Here is a 22,736-nt window from a genome sequence, read left to right on the forward strand (position 1 = left end):
TCTACTACGTAGTAGACGAAGTTATAAGGCAGTAGACGTAACCCTGATCTACTACGTAGTAGACGAAGTTATAAGGCAGGGTTACGTCTACTACGTAGTAGACCACCTTTATTGAGTAGTCGACGAAAAAGCTGTCTACTACTTTGTAAAAATAATAGTAGACGACAGATAAAGGTGGTAGACAGAAATCCCGTCTACCGAATGGTGTAAAAAGATAATTTTTTTTAAAAAAGTGTATTTTGTTTGAAGCCTAAGAGAATAGGCCCAAGTTTTCGTCTTTTAATATTACTGCCGATGGGTTAAAGTTTCTAGAATATATACCCATGTTTGTTTACGTAATCCATCGATGTGGGACGAAAAAACACGTTCTTAAAATTTATCCTTGATACTTATTATTAATCTAACACGTCTTATATGGAAAATTCCTATTTATTTATTTATTTTTTATTTTTTGTTGCCTAAGTGGGGAGTGACGTTCAATTAAAACTCACGGAGCATTCATAATTCTTATGTTTCCAAATTTCAATTTCTTAAAAAACTTATGGTTTCCAAAAAATTCTTATGTGTACATCTGTATATATACTTTTTATATAGATAAGATAATAATTTTTAATATACCAGTAAATAAATATTTACACATACATATAAGTACTTTCTTGGGATTGAGTTGCTTCAAAATGATAATAACTTTATTATGTCTTAAAGAAAGTATTGCTTTGAGGTTATTTTCGAATTTGTATTGTTGGTAAGTAAGCCGGCAATAACACCAATGGAATATGGTGTTGTTTTGGCTAGTATCAATGATCATATACTGATTTACCTTTACCAATGTTGGTGAATACCAAAATTTGGTTGGAAAATTGATATATATTACCTTGACTAGACCCGATATTACTTATTTTGTTCACTGCTTAAGCCACCATATGCATGCTCCATTAACTTCACATCTTAAAGCTGTTTTTAGGGTCTTGAATTACTTAAAAGGTTCCCTTGAAACTGGTATTACCATTTCCAAAAATGATAGTTTTGTTGTTTCAGCTTATGTTGATTCTGATTATGCTAAATGCAATATGGTAAGAAGGTCTATTACTGGTTTTTGTATTTTTCTTGGAAATTCTTTGATTTCTTAGAAAAGCAAGGAACAATCAACTGTTTCTAAATCTTCAGCAGAAGCAGAGTATAGAGCACTTGCTTCTTCTGTCGCTTGTGAGATAATACGGATTTTAAAAATTCTAACTAATTTAAAGATTGATCATATTTTACCTACAATAGTTTATCGTGTTAACAAATATACTTTACAAATTGCTAACAATCCTATTTTTCATGAAAGTACAAAACATTTTGAAGTTGATTTACACTTTGTAAGAGAGAAGATTAGTTCTGGTATTATTGAAACAAAACAGATTTGTTCCAATGATAATATTTCAGATATTTTCACTAAATGGTTAACTGGTTCACAACACATGTTGTTGTGTGATAAACTTACACTTTTAAACATGTTTCATGTTTAGATTATATTAAATATGATACATACAATCTAAACATGCTTCGTTTTTTATATTATTTGGTCCTTATTTCTGGGTTAATATTGTGTAGGGTTTGCAGTCATTTTATCAAAATTAAGTTTGGTGGTCAACTCAAAAATGGAGTTGAGGGAACTGGATGCAATTTAATTTTTTATATATAATTTATTTCTTTTTTATTTTTATCAGTCCGTTTTTGTTGCTCTCGTTGATCAACCCGATTAGGGTTTGTGTTCATCTCTTTCATTCGTTCAATCTTTGTAATCTTGAGTGAGAAACAAGTTCATAAATCTTTGAACTTGTTTGAGAGTGTTAGCTATTGTGTGAACCTTTGTATTCTTATCACAATCATTTTAATTGTGAGTTTGATGATTAGTGAAGAACTTGATCTCATGTGATTGGAGATTTTACCTTATGTGGTTGAAGGATTTAATCGTATGTTTGTTAAGATTCTTTCATGCATTGACAACAATGACTACCATATGAGATATTATCGAAGTGACTACAAATTCGAGTTTAAAAGTACGTTTCATAAGGAGATGAAGCCACGTGTTAAAAGTAAAAGGTGAAATAAAATCAAAGGCCTTTGTCTAGTGGTATCAAAGTAACTCACCATTCTTGAAGTTGTAGTTCGATTCTCCTAGAGAATTATTTGTAAATGAGTGTGTGCTGTTTGAAAAACTATGACATTAAAAGAAGTAAATTTTTATAAGTTGTCTTCATTTAGTCGTTGTCACTCTGCAGGGGAAGCTATAGATTTGGTCATTTGCAGAAGTGCTTTATCACTATTTTAATCAATCTTTAGAAACTTGATATTTTCATCCATAAAAATTGTTTTTCATTTGATGAAAACCGTAGTTGTAAACAAACAACATTAGAAGTGAAAATACAAACTTAAGTGAGTAGTTAATGCTAGTTAAAGACATACATATACGTATATCCAGTAATAAAAAAATTCTTAATTGTATGAATACAAGAAGTGGTGATATTAATTTCTTAACGTTCTCAAGAGGATACCGAAACTGAGCATTTTTGCAGTGGAGGATATTGAGTTTTCTCCGTACTAGTAAATAAACAAGTAATAGTAACAGCACCAATGATCAAATAGCTACAACAGTAATTATTAATCAAATTGATAAAAACTGAAATATAGCTGCGGGCAGAACAGAAAGCAGATCAGCGGAAGATTAGGCAATTTATGAAGAACAAATTATGAAGAAGATAGTTCTCTACTTTTATCGATGTTGATCACTAGAATGTGGTCCGACTCGTGCTTCGCTGCGCATTCTCGATTTATTGCAGTCGGTTACAAAAGCTGGTTATCGGTTTATACAGAAGTTACATTTATATTATACAAAATGTGCATTTGTTACGGCGTTACCTGTAAGGATATTGAGACCCAAAACAACGCAAAATCACTCACCGATAATAATTCTACAAGATTACTAACCCACTTAATGAACGAAAGATTATAAATGCAAGAAATGTAAATCGACACAAGAGATAACGTGGTTATATGCAATCGTTGTGATTGCTTTAGTCCACGGACCAACTAGAGAATGTATTTACTGAATATTTGTGGTGTGTTTACAATGAGTTACATGTAACGACCCGGATTTTCCGATCGTTTTATACTTATGAGATTAATATTTACATAAAATAAACCTTACCAACATGATAAGCAATCCAAACTGTTGAGACTTATGTTTTTGAAAAGAGTTTCACACAACGTGTAACCGTCCAATTTGACCGATGATATCACGAACTATATAACACACGATAATTATACGATTATGTATATGTACATATCTATACATATTTAACATGATTTAAGGATGGTTTAACATTTCATTGTGAACTAACAACAATGAGTTATAAGTATACTTTGAGACCACAAACTTAAGTTTTCAAAACGATAACTATATGTAACGTTCTTTGACATATATACTTACAATCTATAATGTGTTGGTGATCTATGTCACCAATATGATTTAAGTGTAATGGGATTAATTTGTAACCAAAATAATCTTGATAAATATCGAACAAGTTTGGGGAAGTGTGAAGTGCACACTTGTTTGAACTTATCTTGATTATGACGGGGGTTCGGGGGCAGCGCCCCCGATAAGCGGGGTCCAAGGGGTGGCAACCCCTGGCGGGGTCCAAGGGGCAGAGCCCCTGGCTGGGGTCGAGCTGCCATGTCAGCTTGGAATTTTTTTTTTTTGGGCTAACATTGCTTTATTAAAAATGTCTTAAAATTTTATTTTGGCCCGGTTTGACCCAAAAATAAAAGCCCAGTTTTGAGCCTCTTTTATAGTTATAAACCCGTCCATATTTGAATTCTCGTTCCGATTCCTCAAAATTTCTACAAGTATATCTAGGGTATATGTAACCGTATCATACCCAGCTTCTATACGTATTTACTATTGGTATATACCAACAATAAACTTCAATGATCAGCCACTAGACATGATGTTACATGTGGGAACCAGCCATTTAACCTCATGTGTGACTTTTGTGCAAGAAAACAAACTAAATCTCCTATATATCCATCCCATAATCATGCTATTTTACACACACACACATACAATTTCATTTCCAATTTTCTTTCAAGTTAATTCACTCCCTAATCTCTCTTCATTTACCTACTCAAGAACGTATCAATATAGTCATCCGATTTCAAGGAGATTACTTCCAATCTTTCAATCCCACTCCACCACTCTTTTGATTCCAAGATTTTTCTTACCTTTTCCAGTAGCTTTGTCCAAGTAACTTGAGGTAGTAACCTTATTCATAACCTTATTCGATTCATATTTATATAGCTATCTTATTTTGTGTTATAAAATTTTAACAACAAGAACATAGTTTGAGTAATTTCAAACTTGTTCGCAAACTAAATAGATCCTTCTAATTTGATTTTTAATAACACTTCAAGACCTGTAATATATCATATTATGACAAAATCGGATTAATCATATCTTGGCTAATTAACATAATATTTAATATATATTTACTTATGATTTTATTTTATATATTTCAGGACCACCCGTAAACAACACGAGAAGATTAATCATAAGACCTCATGATTGTACGCAACACGTCATTTGACAACACGGTACTTTATGTACGCAACACGTCATTTGACAACATGGTACCATGGGTCAAGATTAATTCTGATCAACACGAATACGATGGGGTCTTTATTTATTTTATTTAAGCAACTAATTGTGGACCACTAACATCGGACTGCTAACTACGGACTAAGAAAATATTAAAAGTATTAAAAGTATATATATATATATATATATATATATATATATATATATATATATATATATATATATGTAACGATTACTTGAAAAGAAAATATGTTGATATATTATATATATGGTTAGGTTCGTGATATCTATCGGAGACCAAGTCGAGTTAAATACCTTCAAGACAAAAGTGAGTATATAGTCCCACTTTTAAACTCTAAATATTTCGGGATGAGAATACATGCATTTTATGATTTACGTTATAGACACAAGTGATTAAAAATATATATTCTACGTTGAGTTGTACCACTGGCATACTTCCCCGTAACTTGGTAACTACTATTTACATGAGGTATTGTAAACGCGAATCCTGTTGATAGATCTATCGGGCCTGACAACCCCAACCGGACTGGACGACCAGTATTCAACGGTTGCACAGTACTTCGTTTCGGTGACTACACTTGGTACGGTGTAGTAAGATTTCATAATAAAGGGAATATGCGACGTTGATTAAATGTTAAGTATGGTTATCAAGTGCTCAACAACTTAGAATATTTTTATTAAAACGTTTATATATGAAATCTTGTGGTCTATATTCATAACGCTGCCGGCTTTAAACCTATATCTCACCAACTTTATGTTGACGTTTTAAGCATGTTTATTCTCAGGTGATAACTAAAAGCTTCCGCTGCAACATGTTGAATTTAAGCAAGATCTTGAGTATGCATATTTGTGTCAAAAATAAAACTGCATATCGAAGGATTTGTAATGTAAAATATGTTGGAGGTCGTATTGTTATTATCACATGTAAAGTTTGTAAGTCTAAGATTATCGCTAAACGATAATCATTATTAAGTTGTTTAAACCTTGTATTTGTAATAAAAGCTATGGTTTGTATTGTAAAAACGAATGCAGTTTTTGAAAAATGTCGCATATAGAGGTCAATACCTCGCGATGAAATCATATGTTATTGTATTCGTCCTTATGGTTAAGGTCGGGTTATGACATTACAAGAGGGTCTATTTATAGAATGATTTAAGGAGTAAGCTAAAAAACAATTCCTTGAAGCTTCATGTGAGTTTCCTGACAGCTTCATGGAGGTTACATGTGAGTTTCCTGACAGCTTCATGGAAGCTACATGTGAATTTCCTCACAACTTCGTGGAAGCTACATGTGAGTTTCCTAACAACTTCGTAGAAGCTACATGTGAGTTTCCTGGAAAGCTTCGTGTGAGTTTCCTGAAATCTTCCCTCTAATTGTTTAAAGTTCTCCATATCTCCAACAATCTCCCACTTGGAGACTTTGAACAAACCCAACCTTCGTCAACCCAAAATATCAACGATCTAACCAAGAACGTTAAACCACCATTATACCGCCAAACTCCATTTGGGACTCGCACACTCAACACATACTTCGGATGAGTAGACTTTCGATACAAGGTCTTCAACACTACTTGTTAGAATTGAAACATTAACTCTCTAATTCTCTAGTTGGGGTCTTCTCTCATCAATTCATTAGAAGACCAATTGAGGTAATGCAAAACCTCAATTTCTCTGTCGTAACAACCTTAGTAAACATATCAGCAGGATTCTTCGTACCAAGGATTTTCTCCAATAATAAAGTACCATCATTTATATGTTGTCGAATAAAATGATACCTTATCTTGATGTGTTTCGTACGACTATGAAACACCGGATTCTTCCCAAGATGAACCGCACTTTGATTATCACAATTCAAGACGCAATAGTCTTGTCTTTTACCCAACACACCTAAGAAGTTTTTCAACCAAACAATCTCTTTAGAAGCTTCTGCAATAGCCATATATTCGGCTTCAGTGGTTGATAAAGCAACACTCTTTTGTAGTCGAGACATCCAACTAACCGCCGTCTTCCCTATTGTGAAAACATAACCCGTAGTGCTTTTCCCCGAATCATCACATCCACCCAAATCAGCATCCGCATAACCCCTAAGTATGAGATTGTTTTTGGAGAAACACAATCCCATATTAGAAGTACCTTTCAAATAACGAAGCAACCATTTAACCGCTTCCCAATGCTCTTTCCCCGGATTAGACATATAACGACTTACAACTCCCACTGCTTGAGCAATATCGAGTCTTGTACAAACCATGGCATACATAATACTACTGTAACAACCCAAACCAACCCTCGACCAAACCACGTGAAAATACAAAATAAAAAAAAAATTTCCTGTGCAACATACCCGCGCGGCGCGCCAGGTAGGGGCGCGGCGCGCCAAAGTGGACTGTCCGGAAAGTCTCAAAATGCGAAAAAGATTGACTAGTTCCCGACACTTTTAGACGAAACGCTTTTTACCATACATCCAAATATGTAAAACTAACTTGTTTCAAATATAAAATCGATGTTTTACAGGCGGGGCCCACATCGGCCGTTTTACGAGTTTAATACAATTTACGAGTTTCGACCACCAAAAAGTTTAAGTTCCAAACTACACAATGAGCATGACGTTTGGGATTAAACTACCCAACTATCGGTCAAACTCCAAGAGCTACTAAAGCCAAAAGAGTCCCCTAGCATCAAGCGGGATCTCTAGTCCAAAACGATGCCCTTACCCTTGTCCAAAACCGAACCTATAAAATGGTAAACAACGAGAGGGTAAGCAAAGCTTAGTGAATGCAATAATTATACGAATACATATATAATTATACCTACTTGCATACACTTACACAACCGCAAACATGCTAGCAAACAACATTAGCTTATCGTCGCAATATCCAGCTATAATTCACCAATACCCCCAAGCTAGCATAACATCCGCATATAAATATAACTCGAATAATATAATATGCTTACAACACAAATAACCATGGTTAACCAATAGTACAAGGGAACGGCGCTCGCGAAAACGCCATCGGTGTTCATAACATCCGTTAGGGCACTTAACACCTCGCACCACTAACCCCTAGGGTGGCACCTTAACACCTCGGCACATCACCCTGAGTGGCATCTTAACACCTCGATGCATCACTCATTATTTTTATGGAGTGGTGTCTTAACACCTCGACATTACACTCCTAGGTGGCATCTTAACACCTCGATGCTACACCCGAGTGGCATCTTAACACCTCGATGCTACACTCTTCACGTGAAACGTGGTGTCTTAACACCTCGACACTACACCTTTCACGCTACAACAAATAGATACATTATATACATACGCATATAATTATTCCACTCACCTCAAAGTCTTGTGAAAAGATACCCGAGCTTGCAAGACCTCAAAGTAACGTACCTATCATATAATACACATCATCAAACGCAAACTCACGTCGGTCAACCAAACCCTTTTCACCATTCTAAGCCATTTTGACCCAAGGTGCAATTTCAACCCATTTGCACCCTTAACCCTAAATTGGGTCAACACACACCAAAACCCTAATCTTTCGTCAAGATGGGTTTAAAACACATTTAGGTCGCAAGGCTAACTCGTTTTCATACTTGCTAGGCTACTTAGGTCATTAAAGATTCATTTGACCCATTTCAAGGTCAACACACCCATTTGGGTCATCCATACCCAATAACACCCATTTACATATTATTAAAGTGTTCTAGCAACTAACTAACCAAATTTAAGACTCAAAAGTCCAATTAACACATTCAAACCCTAGGTTAGTCATCAATGAGCCTTCATAACCCATATTCACCCAAAATCTCCAAAATACTAACAAAATGGGTCTTTGGTTCATCACTAGCCCAAACCCTAACCCTTAAAGCAATTAAAGTAAGAAATCGGGTTTTATAACTTACCAACACAATCACCACGTAGCTATCGACTAGATGAACGACTTTATAACTTGCACCAAGACCCGATTCAACCTCTTTCACCCTTTAATGGAGCTTTCTCTCTCAAGGATTGCACTCTCTCTCTAGAGTTTAATTGGAGAAGATAAGGTTGTTGGGAATGGAGTGAATGAAGCTCCAAAACTGATCCAAGGCATTAAATTCGGGCTACAATGTGTTTTAACCAAAATGCCCTCAAAATATCAATTTTAAAAGAAGAGGAGAATCTGTCGCAGACAGATGGCGCGGCGCGCCACCAGGCCGCGCGGCGCGCGACACCTCCAGTTCAGCTTCTTTCTTGCTTTTAAATATATAACCAAAACCCCGTTTCAAGTATCGAACATTACACTTATATACACTACAATTATTCGGGTCTTACAACTCTCCCCCACTTATTCGGATTGCGTCCTCGCAATCCAAGCCGCATGACACGAGGGAAGATAAACTAACACGAACTCTTCGGGCTCCCAAGTGAACTCGGAACCTTTACTTCGTCGCCATTGAACCTTGAAAGTTCTCACCTCTTTATTTCTCAACATTTTCACCTTCTCGTCAAGGATAGCAATCGGTTCCTCGACATATTCTAACTTGTTGTTTAGCTCGATCTCGTCTAAAGGCATCCATGAGGAATCATCCGCAAGACACTTACGGAGGTGGGAAACATGAAATGTATTATGGATCCCCGCAAGCTCTTCTGGTAATTCCAATCGATATGCAACTTCACCAACACGAGCTAAAACCTTGAATGGCCCAATAAACCGAGGAGCTAACTTTCCCCGTTTTCGAAATCGAATAATACCCTTCCATGGCGAAACCTTAAGCATCACCATATCGCCTTCTTGGAACTCAATCAATCGCCTACGTCTATCGGCATACGACTTTTGCCTATCTTGAGCCTTCTTCAAATGTTCCCGAATCAAATCGATCTTGCCATTGGTCTCTAAAACCAAATCGGTACTCCGGATCTCTCTTTGACCCACTTCTCCCCAACAAACGGGAGTTCGACACCTACGCCCATAAAGCATTTCGTAAGGTGGCATCCCGATACTAGTATGATAACTATTATTGTACGAGAATTCCACCAAAGGCAAATGCTCATCCCAATTACCACCGAAGTCAATGATGCACGCTCGTAGCATATCTTCCAAAGTTTGATTCGTACGTTCGGTTTGACCGTCCGTTTGAGGATGATACGCCGTGCTCAACTTCAATTGCGTACCCATATCTTCATGAAACTTTTCCCAAAACCGAGATGTAAAACGGGTATCTCGATCCGAAATAATAGATATAGGAACCCCATGTCGCGAGACCACTTCCTTGATAAACAACTTTGCCAAGGTCTCCGACGATATCGCTTCTTTAATGGGAAGAAACAAAGCGCTTTTTGTCAATCGGTCAACTATAACCCAAATCGAATCGAATTGGGTTCTCGCCGTTTTAGGTAACTTTGTAATGAAATCCATGGTAATGTGCTCCCATTTTCATTTCGGGATTTCTAACGGTTGCAACTTACCATACGGCTTTTGGTGTTCGGCTTTTACTTGTAAACACGTGACACATTGCTCAACATACTTCACAACATCACGTTTCATGCCCGGCCACCAATAATCTTTCTTCAAGTCAAGATACATTTTCGTCGCGCCCGGATGAATGGAATATTTTGACTTATGTGCTTCATCAAGTAGCACCCGTCGGTAATCACCCATCTTAGGCACCCACACCCTTCCTTGAAAGGACAACAACCCACGCGGACCCATAGTAATAAACTCCGATTGGCCCACGATTCGCTCCGTATGCTTGTTGTGAACATAAGCCTCTATTTGAATCTCACCAAGCTTTTCAAGAAAATCGTTGGTAATAATCAAACGTAACGACCCCGCTTTTATCGCCGGATGTTGACTCTTTCGACTCAACGCATCCGCGACCACATTCGCCTTACCCGGATGATAAAGTATTTCACAATCGTAGTCTTTTACCACATCCATCCACCTACGTTGGCGATAATTCAAATCTCGTTGATTAAAGAGATGTTTCAAACTCTTATGATCCGAATAAATCGTACACTTGACACCATACAAGTAATGGCGCCAAATTTTCAACGCATGCACTACCGCCGCCAACTCAAGATCATGAGTCGGATACCTCGTTTCATGTTCCTTTAATTGTCGTGAGGCATAAGCGATGACCTTACCTCTTTGCATTAGAACACACCCGAGACCATTTAAGGAAGCATCACAATAAACCACCATGTCTTCAACACCTTCCGGTAACACTAACACCGGAGCTTGACACAACTTCTCTTTTAACAATTGAAAAGCAATTTCTTGCTCGTTCTCCCAACCAAACCTCGCATTCTTCCTTGTCAATTTCGTCAATGGAGAAGCAATCTTAGAAAAGTCTTGGATAAACAGACGATAATAACCGGCCAATCCGAGAAAACTTCGGATTTCCGTAGGCGTAGTCGGTCGTCCCCAACTCTTCACCGTTTTGATCTTCCCCGGATCTACTTGAATCCCGTTTTCGTTCACAATATGACCAAGGAATTGAACTTCCCTTAGCCAAAATTCACATTTGGAGAACTTTGCATACAACTTCTCCTTTCGTAGCGTCTTCAATACTTCACGCAAATGATGTTCATGTTCGTTCATACTTTTCGAGTAGACTAGTATGTCGTCAATGAACACTATTATCGACTTGTCCAACATAGGTTGGCACACTCGGTTCATAAGATCCATGAATGCCGCCGGTGCGTTCGTAAGACCAAAGGGCATAACTACAAACTCATAATGCACGTAACGCGTTCGAAAAGCCGTTTTCTCTATGTCTTCCTCACGGACCCGCATTTGGTGATAGCCGGACCGTAGGTCGATCTTAGAGAAATACGTTGCACCTTGAAGTTGATCAAATAAATCGTCAATCCTAGGTAATGGATAACGATTCTTGATCGTCACTTTATTCAACTCACGGTAATCAATGCACATACGCATACTACCATCTTTCTTCTTCACAAATAACACCGGAGCGCCCCATGGCGAAGCACTCGGTCGAATAAAACCCTTCTCGAGCAACTCTTGGGTTTGATTTAACAACTCTTGCATTTCCGTTGGTGCTAAACGATAAGGAGTTTTAGCAATGGGAGTAGCTCCCGGAACCAACTCAATACGAAACTCAACTTGTCTTTCCGCCGGAACACCCGGTAATTCGTCCGGAAAAACGTCTTCGAATTCACTAACAACCGGAATTCCACGAATAGGTGGTGGCTCATTGCGAGTATCAACAACATGAGCAAGGAAAGCCATGCCACCGGTAACAACAAAACGACGTGCCCGTGCAAAAGTGCATATCGGCACCGGTCTCCTTCGCTTATCACCATGAATAATTAACTCTCCCCCACTTAGGGTCTTCACACGAATAAACTTATCATGGCATGCAATATCAGCTCTATAACGATCGAGCCAATCCATACCAACGACAATATCAAAGTCGCCCAAGGTCATTGGAATAAGATCAATTTTAAAGGTTTCGGCACCAAAAACAACATCGCAATTTTCACACACATCAACCACTAGCACCGTCTTGCCGTCCGCTATTTCGACTTCTATCGGACGACTTAACTTAGCTAACGGTCTATTAAGTTTAGGCACAAATTTAGGAGACACAAACGACAAATTTGCACCGCTATCGAAAAGAATCCTTGCCGGATTAGAATTAACCATGTCAGTACCTGAGACAACTTCGTGCGATTGTTTGGCTTCATCATTGGTCATCAAATAGTTGCGACCCCTAGCCGTACCTGCCGCCTTCTCTAACCGTTTCACATTGTCGTTTCGCAAGTCGGGACACTCCGGCTTCTTATGCCCTTCTTTACCGCAATTAAAACAAGTGACTTTGTTCCCGGAACGTGGTTTCGGACACTCACGAGCCATATGACCCGGTTGCCCACAATTGTAGCACGTATAAGAAAACCCGCCGGTAGTGCCCTTCTTTGCACTATTGACACTTTCGGCCCCCCTCTTGCTCTTGCTCTTCTTGCTTGAGGCGTTAGAGTAACTAAAACCTTCAAAAAAATTTTTGGAAAACATGAAATCACTCTTTCTTGGAACCTCCGGCTCAAAACCCCGAGCCAACTCGAACAATTCATCAAAAGACTTAGCCATACCCCGACTAATCTTCCCCTTGTACTCATCATTCAAAGTACGGTAGAAATCCTTCATGAGCTTATGATCATCACCAACATATTCCGGGCAAAAACGAGTCTTTGCCAAGAATGTAGACTTAAGAGTAACTAAGTCCATTGAGCCTTGTTGCAAATGGTGCAACTCGTCCCGGATTCTATCGAGATCGAAAGAAGTTCGGTATTCCTTGAAAAACTCCTTCTTAAACTCTTCCCACGTCAAGCCCATACATTGTTTCTCACCATATAAGTTGATTTTATCATCCCACCATAACTTAGCCTCTTCTCGTAGCATGCTAGAGCCATACCTCGCCTTCTTCTCGGGAGGACATTCCGAGGTACGGAAAGCTCCCTCGATATCGGAGATCCAACATGTACTTTTTAAAGGATCTCGTACCCCATTAAACATCGGGGGTTGAGCGTCCTTGAAATTCTTGTAGTGGAAGTCCCGCCTTCCTTCACCTCCTTCACCACGAGGATAAATGTTTCTAGCATCAAGGGCCTCTTCGATAGTGGCCTTCATTCGTTCATTTATCAAATCGGTCACTTGCCCATCGACCGAATCTTGGAAGACTTTTCGGACGTCCGTAAGAAAATCCGCTTTTAACTTTTTAAAGACGGCCTCAACCTTGGCCGAAAACTCGGCGTCCTCACTTGTACTTCCGTTATCATGATCGGGTCCATTTCTCGTCTTCATTCTATAAAACGAAGTAGGTTAAACGGCAAAACAAAAAGACATAACACGTATGTATATACATATACACCACACTACCCCATCTTGCTCAACAATCGTCGTACATTGCTTGTTCGACACGATTTGCGCCCGTAACAATGGTAGCTAATCATTGTTACGCGAGCACGTCGCATTAACTTGCTAGTACAACGTCCATCTCGCTCGATGCTCGCTAAACATACATAACAATTAGCGCATGATTAGTTTACATAAACCTATGCACAAACCAATCCCGATCCGACCCAAAGTCCTACAAGTCCCGCATAGCGCACACACAAAAAGTCTAAGTCTAGGCGCCTATCTCAAGTCACCTAAATCCCTTAGACCATGCTCTGATACCACTTGTAACAACCCAAACCAACCCTCGACCAAACCACGCGAAAATACAAAATAAAAAAAAAAAAATTCCTGTGCAGCATACCCGCGCGGCGCGCCAGGTAGGGGCGCGGCGCACCAAAGTGGACTGTCCGGAAAGTCTCAAAATGCGAAAAAGATTGACTAGTTCCCGACACTTTTAGGCGAAACGCTTTTTACCATACATCCAAATATGTAAAACTAACTTGTTTCAAATATAAAATCGATGTTTTACAGGTGGGGCCCACATCGGCCGTTTTACGAGTTTAATACAATTTACGAGTTTCGACCACCAAAAAGTTTAAGTTCCAAACTACACAATGAGCATGGCGTTTGGGATTAAACTACCCAACTATCGGTCAAACTCCAAGAGCTACTAAAGCCAAAAGCGTCCCCTAGCATCAAGCGGGATCTCTAGTCCAAAACGATGCCCTTACCCTTGTCCAAAACCGAACCTATAAAATGGTAAACAACGAGAGGGTAAGCAAAGCTTAGTGAATGCAATAATTATACGAATACATATATAATTATACCTACTTGCATACACTTACACAACCGCAAACATGCTAGCAAACAACATTAGCTTATCGTCGCAATATCAAGCTATAATTCACCAATACCCCCAAGCTAGCATAACATCCGCATATAAATATAACTCGAATAATATAATATGCTTACAACACAAATAACCATGGTTAACCAATAGTACAAGGGAACGGCGCTCGCGAAAACGCCATCGGTGTTCATAACATCCGTTAGGGCACTTAACACCTAGCACCACTAACCCCTAGGGTGGCACCTTAACACCTCGGCACATCACCCTGAGTGGCATCTTGTAACGACCCGGAAATTTCCGACCAAATTTAAACCTTAAACTCTATACGTTTCCGACACAATAAGTAAAAACCCTAATGTTGAGTCTAGAAAGTCTGAAATCTTCATCTGGATAATTAGTTACCCTTTGACCAAGCCTGACGATTCACGAACATTTATGTGTTTAGGTGATATATATTTATTTATTGTTAACAAAGTATTAGATATGAACACTAGGTTTCGATATAAGATTATTATGTTATCAACGAGAGTAAAAGATAATTTAAATATATAAATATCTGAAACTGTGTCTGTCAAATTATTAACGAGTTAATATAAGATTGAAGGATTTAACGTTTTCTTAAAAGTCAGAACTTTTCTAGAAACCTTTTGTCACTTCGTAAATATTAACGGTCCGGGATTTTAATAAAAACAAATATTTAAACAAAATGTGTTCATTATATATTTTTGTATTTTATAAAATGATTAAATAAGGTATTTAACTAAATACAAAACGTTTTCGATTTAAAAATATACTCTGGGAAATAACTAGACTTTGATTTATACAAGTAAATGATCACCATGTTCAAAAGGTTAAGTTATATTTTTAGTGGGATTGTTTTTTTATAATTTTAAAGGTCATTATTTTGATAAAGGTACGAGTCCCAAAACGTAAAATGTTAATTTTCTCAGCGTACGAAACGTTGTCTGAGAAACTGGAACCGGAACGTTAGTCGCGTGACAAAGTAAAAGTAATTTTTGTAAAAATTATATTTTACCCTTAACGTAAATATAATATAATATTTAATTAAATATAAAAATTAAATATATTAAAATACAAAATAAAACATCGGATCCTTTTTATTGAGTGCTGGACAGATGGAATCCCCAATGCCGTGACTCGCGGATATATTGCCTTGGGTATACAGCGACTTGTGGAGCAATAATTACAAAGTGGGCCTTTAAATGCCAGACCAACTTTCTGATTTTTTTCATTTCATACAATGCACACACACAACCACATACTCAAAATTTTATTACTCCGTAACATAATGATAATATGACTTCAATCTAAATTATATCCATATTTATATTATAATTATTATTATTATTATTATTATTATCAATATCATTAATTTTATGATTATGAGCATAATTACTATAAGATTTCATGACGGGATTCTGCCCAAGTGTCCCAAAATTTATGTCATGAATGAGATAGAATTTAAGAAATTATGAGTTATAGCTATGGAGGTTATGGGTATGGATCGTGGGTTTTGCTCGTGAGACAAACTAGTATTTATTATCTCTGTGACGTGTATATACCTTCCCTGCAATATTGAATCTCAATATTGATACGTGAGCACTCAAAACTTAACTTTTATTTACTTTTAATGTGTCCCTGACTAGTGCTCGAGAATTTAGGATCAAGCTTGTTTATTTATCTATTCTTGTCAAAATATACATCAGGATAGAATCTGAATTTGCTACTCATGCGGTGAAGATAAGATATATGAATTATATGTTTTTGGAAAGGTGGCGAAAAACTATAAACTTTTCATTTAGATGTCGAATGAATTCGACGGGCGGATTTGAAGATATAGTCAATTGAACTTTTGTACAAATTGTTAAAAATGAATATTTTTATTTTTACGTCGTTAAAATCATCATTTTTATTATATCGTTAATGTTATTATGACTTTTATTATTAAAAACTAATATATTTTTTCAACAAATGTAAAATTTTTATTGTTATTATTAAAACTATTAATTGATATTTTTTTTAAAATATTATTATTATTATCATTAAGATTATTATTATTATGATTATTTATGTTAATAACTAAAAACAATTAATATTTTTGTCAAAAATTATCAAACTATTATTTTGATTATTATAAATAATAAAATTATTAATTTATCATTTCTATTATTATTATTAATATTATATTATTAATTAAATTATCAATTTATTAATAAAATTTATTATAAAGGGAAATATTACTATAAAATATTGATTTATTATTTTAAAACGTTTTTGTATATAAAATATTATTTATTAACAAGTAAGTTATATTGTTATTTACTATAAAGGAAATTTTGTTAAAAATTTAAAATATGAAATGACAATATCTATTTATGTATAATTTTTTGGAAATCATTTTGTGTCAAATGAATTTCTGTTAACTTTTACAAATTAGTCTCGAGCATTAGGATTGAGGTACACTGTAATTTGATTTTATTTATTAATTAGATATTAATCAATATATAAATATATAATTAATTAGGTTCGTGAATCGAAGGCCAACCTTATAAGTGTTCAACGGTGTTATATGTATTTTGCTACAAAATACATTAGGTGAGTATATAGTCCCACTTTTAAACTCTAAATATTTCGGGATGAGAATACATGTATTTTATGTTTTACGTTATGGACACAAGTAACTGAAAAATATATTCTACGTTGAGTTGTACCACTGGCATACTTCCCTGTAGCTTGGTAACTGTTATTTACAGCGGTATTGTAAACGCGAATCCTGTTGATAGATCTATCGGGCCTGACAACCCCAACCGGACTGGACGACCAGTATTCAACGGTTGCACAGTACTTCGTTTCGTGACTACACATGGTACAGTGTAGTAAGATTTCATATTAAAGGGAATATGCGACGTGATTAATTGTTAAGTATGGTTACCAAGTGCTCAACCACTTAGAATATTTTTATTAAAATGTTTACATATGAAATCTTGTGGTCCATAGTTATAACGCTGCTAGCAACAAACCTATATATCTCACCAACTTTATGTTGACCTTTTAAAACATGTTATTCTCAGGTACGAATTAAGTCTTCCGCTGTGCATTTGCTCAATTTAAGGACATTACTTGGAGTCGACCATCGCAATGGGACCAAATGTTGAAGATATCGTCCGGATGGATAAGGACGGGTCTTTACAGGTGGTATCAGAGCGGTGGTCTTAGCGAACCAGGTCTCCCATTTGTGTGTCTAACTGGTAGTTGTTAGAATACATTAATGAGTCTGGACTTCGACCGTGCCTGCATGTCAAAAGTTTTGCTTATCATTTCTAGTCGTAAATTATTTGCTTATCATCCTTAGGGAATTGCCTTCTTATGATTCATAAGTCTAGACACGTCTTACTGCATTTAGTGTATCGATAGTGTATAGACAAAATTCATATCTTAGCATATCTGTTACTTTGGACTTTAGTTGACATTTTTTTAAAGATTCTCCGTAATTTACGGGATTTTGGTATTATATATATATACATATGTAAAGTATGTATTGAAGAGTACCAAATCTAACTTCTATAATCTATTTCATACCAAAAATTCATTTTTTCGATTATACAAGATGGATTCCGCATCTAGTTCGAATTCCTCAGATTATGACAACTATGCCGATATGGATTTTCATTCAAGCTCCGAAGGCAGCGTCACCGGAATGGATCAACCAATCTCCCATCATCTATTCTGGATGAATTGGGGGTGGGTTCGTAATATACTAAGTCACTGGAGACATGAAGAGGGTGATCCCTTCCATCCACCAAATTGCCCTCTTGGCGATGAACCTGAAGCACTTACCGGCGAACCTGTTCGAGAAACCATTTTCTCTCTCATTTCTAGAGTATCTCGTCACGATTATATACTATCCCATATTTCAGATCTTGTTCATTCGCTCACTCCAACCACCAATCATCCCGGTGTACTAGCAGAAGTTAACGAACTTCGCGCTCGCGTGACGGCTTTGGAGAATACGGTGCGAAGGTTACAAACACCAGCAGCAGCACCAGCAGCATAATCCGTACCACCATCATCAACACCGACAGTACCCATATCACCCTCAACCACAACCGCGTCGTAAACCTCAACATCACAATTTGTACCTCGGATATCAACATCACTCACCTCAATATCACTATCTGTACCTCGAGTATGATCTTCGTTTTACATATCATTTTATATCGATTATCTTCGCTTTACTTATCGTTCTATCACATTTATTTTCGTTCGACATGGCAATTATGTAGTCTCTAATGTTCTAGAGGTCATATAATCAAGTGCCAACAATAAATCAAATGAGTATAATATCTTATTGACTCATTAAATCTATGATTACATCCGAAGAAAATATATATGCAAGTATATTTTCATAAAGATTGTAATTAAAATTCTTTCGTACAAACTGTGAATGATGAAAATATTTTAACGGGTGGGTAGTACCCGAGAAATATTCCGATTTCACATTAATAAGTTACACTGTACATTCTTCGAATCTGATTCAACAATCATTTTCTATCCTACTTACAACTACCGATATACGTATCCGTTCACCACAGAATAACCATTTCTATTCAAATTTCATATTTGGATTTTGACCTATCAGAATCCAACAAGTGGCATAACGAAGAAAACATTGGACAAAAATAAAAAGTGTTAGAAACAAACGAATTAATTAATTGGAATTGTGATAGGATTTCACGCTAACTGTTCCGGCTAACTGTTCCCAGCTAACTGATTAACATTTAATTTATCGCAATTTTATTTATCGTCATTTAATTTCTGTTATTTACTTTACGCATTTAATTTATTGTCATTTAAGTTCTGTTATTTATTTTACGCACTTTAAATAACGGGACACGTACACAAGGTTTCGACCTATCATATCGACTCATCTATATATATATTTCGGAACCACCATAGACACTCTATATGTGAATGTTGGAGTTGGCTATACAGGGTTGAGGTTGATTCCAAAATATATATATACTTTGAGTTGTGATCGACACTGAGACTGGTACACGGGTCACGATACGTATAAGTTAATTCAAATATTATATATTTAATTTATATATGAATATATTGGATCATTGTACAATCGGACTATTGGACTGCTAACTTTGGACAATTAAAATGAATTAAAATATTGATTATAACATATGAAACTAAACTAATCTTCAAGTTTGCCACTTGATTTCATCCTAAACCTCATTTGTATCTCGACGTTTACAATCCGCGTACAAACCTATCAGGATTCTTGAAAATACCTCAATCGAAAAGTTGAACCGACCGCACTTCATCTACAGAAGAAAAGATCTATACACATGAAAAACTCTTGAACCAAAAGTCATAGTTCAACACGTACCGCGACGAATTCTTTAGCATTTATTAGCAAAAACAACTTTACGATTCCTTTTCAAAGTAGCCAATTTTATCACAGCTTCAGCAGAACAACTTCGACCTTTCATTCGTAAAAAAAAAAAAAAAAAAAAAAAAAAAAAAAAAAAAAAAAAAAAAAATCTTATTATAACTTTGATATATACGATTGGTTTTCCTCATCGTTACCGGGGAACCTTTCATACTCCGCCATTTTATCATCAGCATTTAATCATCTAAAAACACAATTCGCCCAAAAACACCTCGGATTGATAATCGACGATTCAGATATGACTGCATTAAATGCAGAGGAAACAGTAAAATTTTAGATGGCCTAAATGGCCAAAAGTTTGATGATAAAGAAGGGAATGTTAGGAACGCTCGATAGAAAATTTAGTGCTGAAAAAAAAAAAAAAAAAAAAAAAAAAAAAATGGATTGAGCTAACCGTGAAGGAAACAAAGAACAAATACAAGGAATGAACCTGCCTTCAAATAATGCAAATGATTCAGTATCTGTTGAAACCGTCAGTATGAACCCTACTCCTTATTCTAAACTTTTTCAGATGATATTATTCATCATCATCTTATCTTTGATATTATAAGGTATTTTCATATTTTACGCTATACATATTCTCCATATTTCTAAATATATTTTCACAACTGTTCCTATCTGCAATCATCTATCTCCCCGTAATATCTGCGTTACAACATAAAAGAAACTGTGGTAGTTTCTAAATTCTGAAATCTTCAAGTTTAAAATATGAATGTCTTGAAGCAGTGTTGGGAACTGATGCGTGAATTAGTATAATATAATGAAACTTGATCAACTTCATTATATTACAGTAAGTCATGTTGCGTTTCTAATGGAATGTGATGATTCACAGTACCATCATCATGTGCCATGTTACACGGCTCTTACAATCTATCCAATCTCTAAACATATCAAGAAAATATTCTCTTGATGATTCGGTCTTTTCCAGGATATTATAGTAATTTGACAAATCAAAAATCGTGCCATTACCAATTCTCTCTTAGGACATTAACTATATTCATCTCGAATTTCATACCTACGAATTCCGGACCATTACAAAAGATGCTTAGTTGAAAAGGAGGAAAAGAAAAAGAATGAAGCTCCGAAATAGAAATTGGAGTATAAATCGCAGTAAATGGAAGAGAGTATTAACTGTGGATGATAATGATTATAGAAAACAAAAGCAAGGACATCGAAGTATAAGGGAAGATATAAAACCCAATAATCACCCAGAAACTACAAACCGTGTATATCAATACGTAATGCGACGTAAAGACACGGGAGAATAAGAAACATTATAATTCCAAGAAAATCATAAAAGTAAATAGATTCTTATGGCGGCAAATGAAAAAGAAGAATGAAAGATATGAAGGTTAGAAGTATAATAAGAATCAGGATTGGATGGAACATATTAAGAATGAGTAGAGGAAGAAAGAATAAAAGGTGTGGAGAATAAGGAAAACGAAGGGGGTGGATTTATAGCAATATATCCGACAGAGAAATCAGGAACAGATTATTGCATTAATTAAAGAAGATTTTGATTTTCTAAATCGCCGAAGAACCAAATCTTATTACGTAAGATTTTCTTTAAATCCCTTAAATCCCGGAAATCAACAGTAACTACGTCATCGGTTGAAACGAATATATTTATTTACACATTTCGCTCTTTTGTGATAACTTCACTTGTACGCTTCACATGATCGAATCGTTTTATCTATATCTCTCAATAATGATAAAACTCCATTATCACCTTATGTTGGTCATGAAAACATTCCTATTGTTATTTATGACAACCTCTACCAAATTTCGGGGACGAAATTTCCTTAACGGGTGGGTACTGTAACGACCCGGAAATTTCCGACCAAATTTAAACCTTAAACTCTATACGTTTCCGACACAATAAGTAAAAACCCTAATGTTGAGTCTAGAAAGTCTGAAATCTTCATCTGGATAATTAGTTACCCTTTGACCAAGCCTGACGATTCACGAACATTTATGTGTTTAGGTGATATATATTTATTTATTGTTAACAAAGTATTAGATATGAACACTAGGTTTCGATATAAGATTATTATGTTATCAACGAGAGTAAAAGATAATTTAAATATATAAATATCTGAAACTGTGTCTGTCAAATTATTAACGAGTTAATATAAGATTGAAGGATTTAACGTTTTCTTAAAAGTCAGAACTTTTCTAGAAACCTTTTGTCACTTCGTAAATATTAACGGTCCGGGATTTTAATAAAAACAAATATTTAAACAAAATGTGTTCATTATATATTTTTGTATTTTATAAAATGATTAAATAAGGTATTTAACTAAATACAAAACGTTTTCGATTTAAAAATATACTCTGGGAAATAACTAGACTTTGATTTATACAAGTAAATGATCACCATGTTCAAAAGGTTAAGTTATATTTTTAGTGGGATTGTTTTTTTATAATTTTAAAGGTCATTATTTTGATAAAGGTACGAGTCCCAAAACGTAAAATGTTAATTTTCTCAGCGTACGAAACGTTGTCTGAGAAACTGGAACCGGAACGTTAGTCGCGTGACAAAGTAAAAGTAATTTTTGTAAAAATTATATTTTACCCTTAACGTAAATATAATATAATATTTAATTAAATATAAAAATTAAATATATTAAAATACAAAATAAAACATCGGATCCTTTTTATTGAGTGCTGGACAGATGGAATCCCCAATGCCGTGACTCGCGGATATATTGCCTTGGGTATACAGCGACTTGTGGAGCAATAATTACAAAGTGGGCCTTTAAATGCCAGACCAACTTTCTGATTTTTTTCATTTCATACAATGCACACACACAACCACATACTCAAAATTTTATTACTC

At 35.8% G+C, this 22,736-nt stretch overlaps 1 protein-coding gene across 8 annotated transcripts in view; it reads right to left on the reverse strand.

Annotated features, from left to right (window-relative positions):
• Window positions 1-2,716: 2,716 nt before the first annotated feature.
• LOC139899469 (uncharacterized) overlaps window positions 2,717-22,736 on the reverse strand; it is a 32,463-nt gene continuing 12,443 nt past the window's right edge. For 6 of the 8 annotated variants that reach the window (XR_011777520.1, XR_011777519.1, XR_011777518.1 and 3 more), the window contains one exon: window positions 2,719-2,904. The gene's annotated coding sequence lies outside the window, so the exon portion shown is untranslated. Of the gene's footprint in view, window positions 2,905-22,736 lie in introns of all 8 variants that reach the window. The other 2 variants (XR_011777515.1, XR_011777521.1) reach the window with 2 other exon arrangements.

The sequence above is a fragment of the Rutidosis leptorrhynchoides genome, chromosome 3 (genome assembly GCF_046630445.1).
Source record: "Rutidosis leptorrhynchoides isolate AG116_Rl617_1_P2 chromosome 3, CSIRO_AGI_Rlap_v1, whole genome shotgun sequence".
NCBI classification, from domain to species: domain Eukaryota; kingdom Viridiplantae; phylum Streptophyta; class Magnoliopsida; order Asterales; family Asteraceae; genus Rutidosis; species Rutidosis leptorrhynchoides.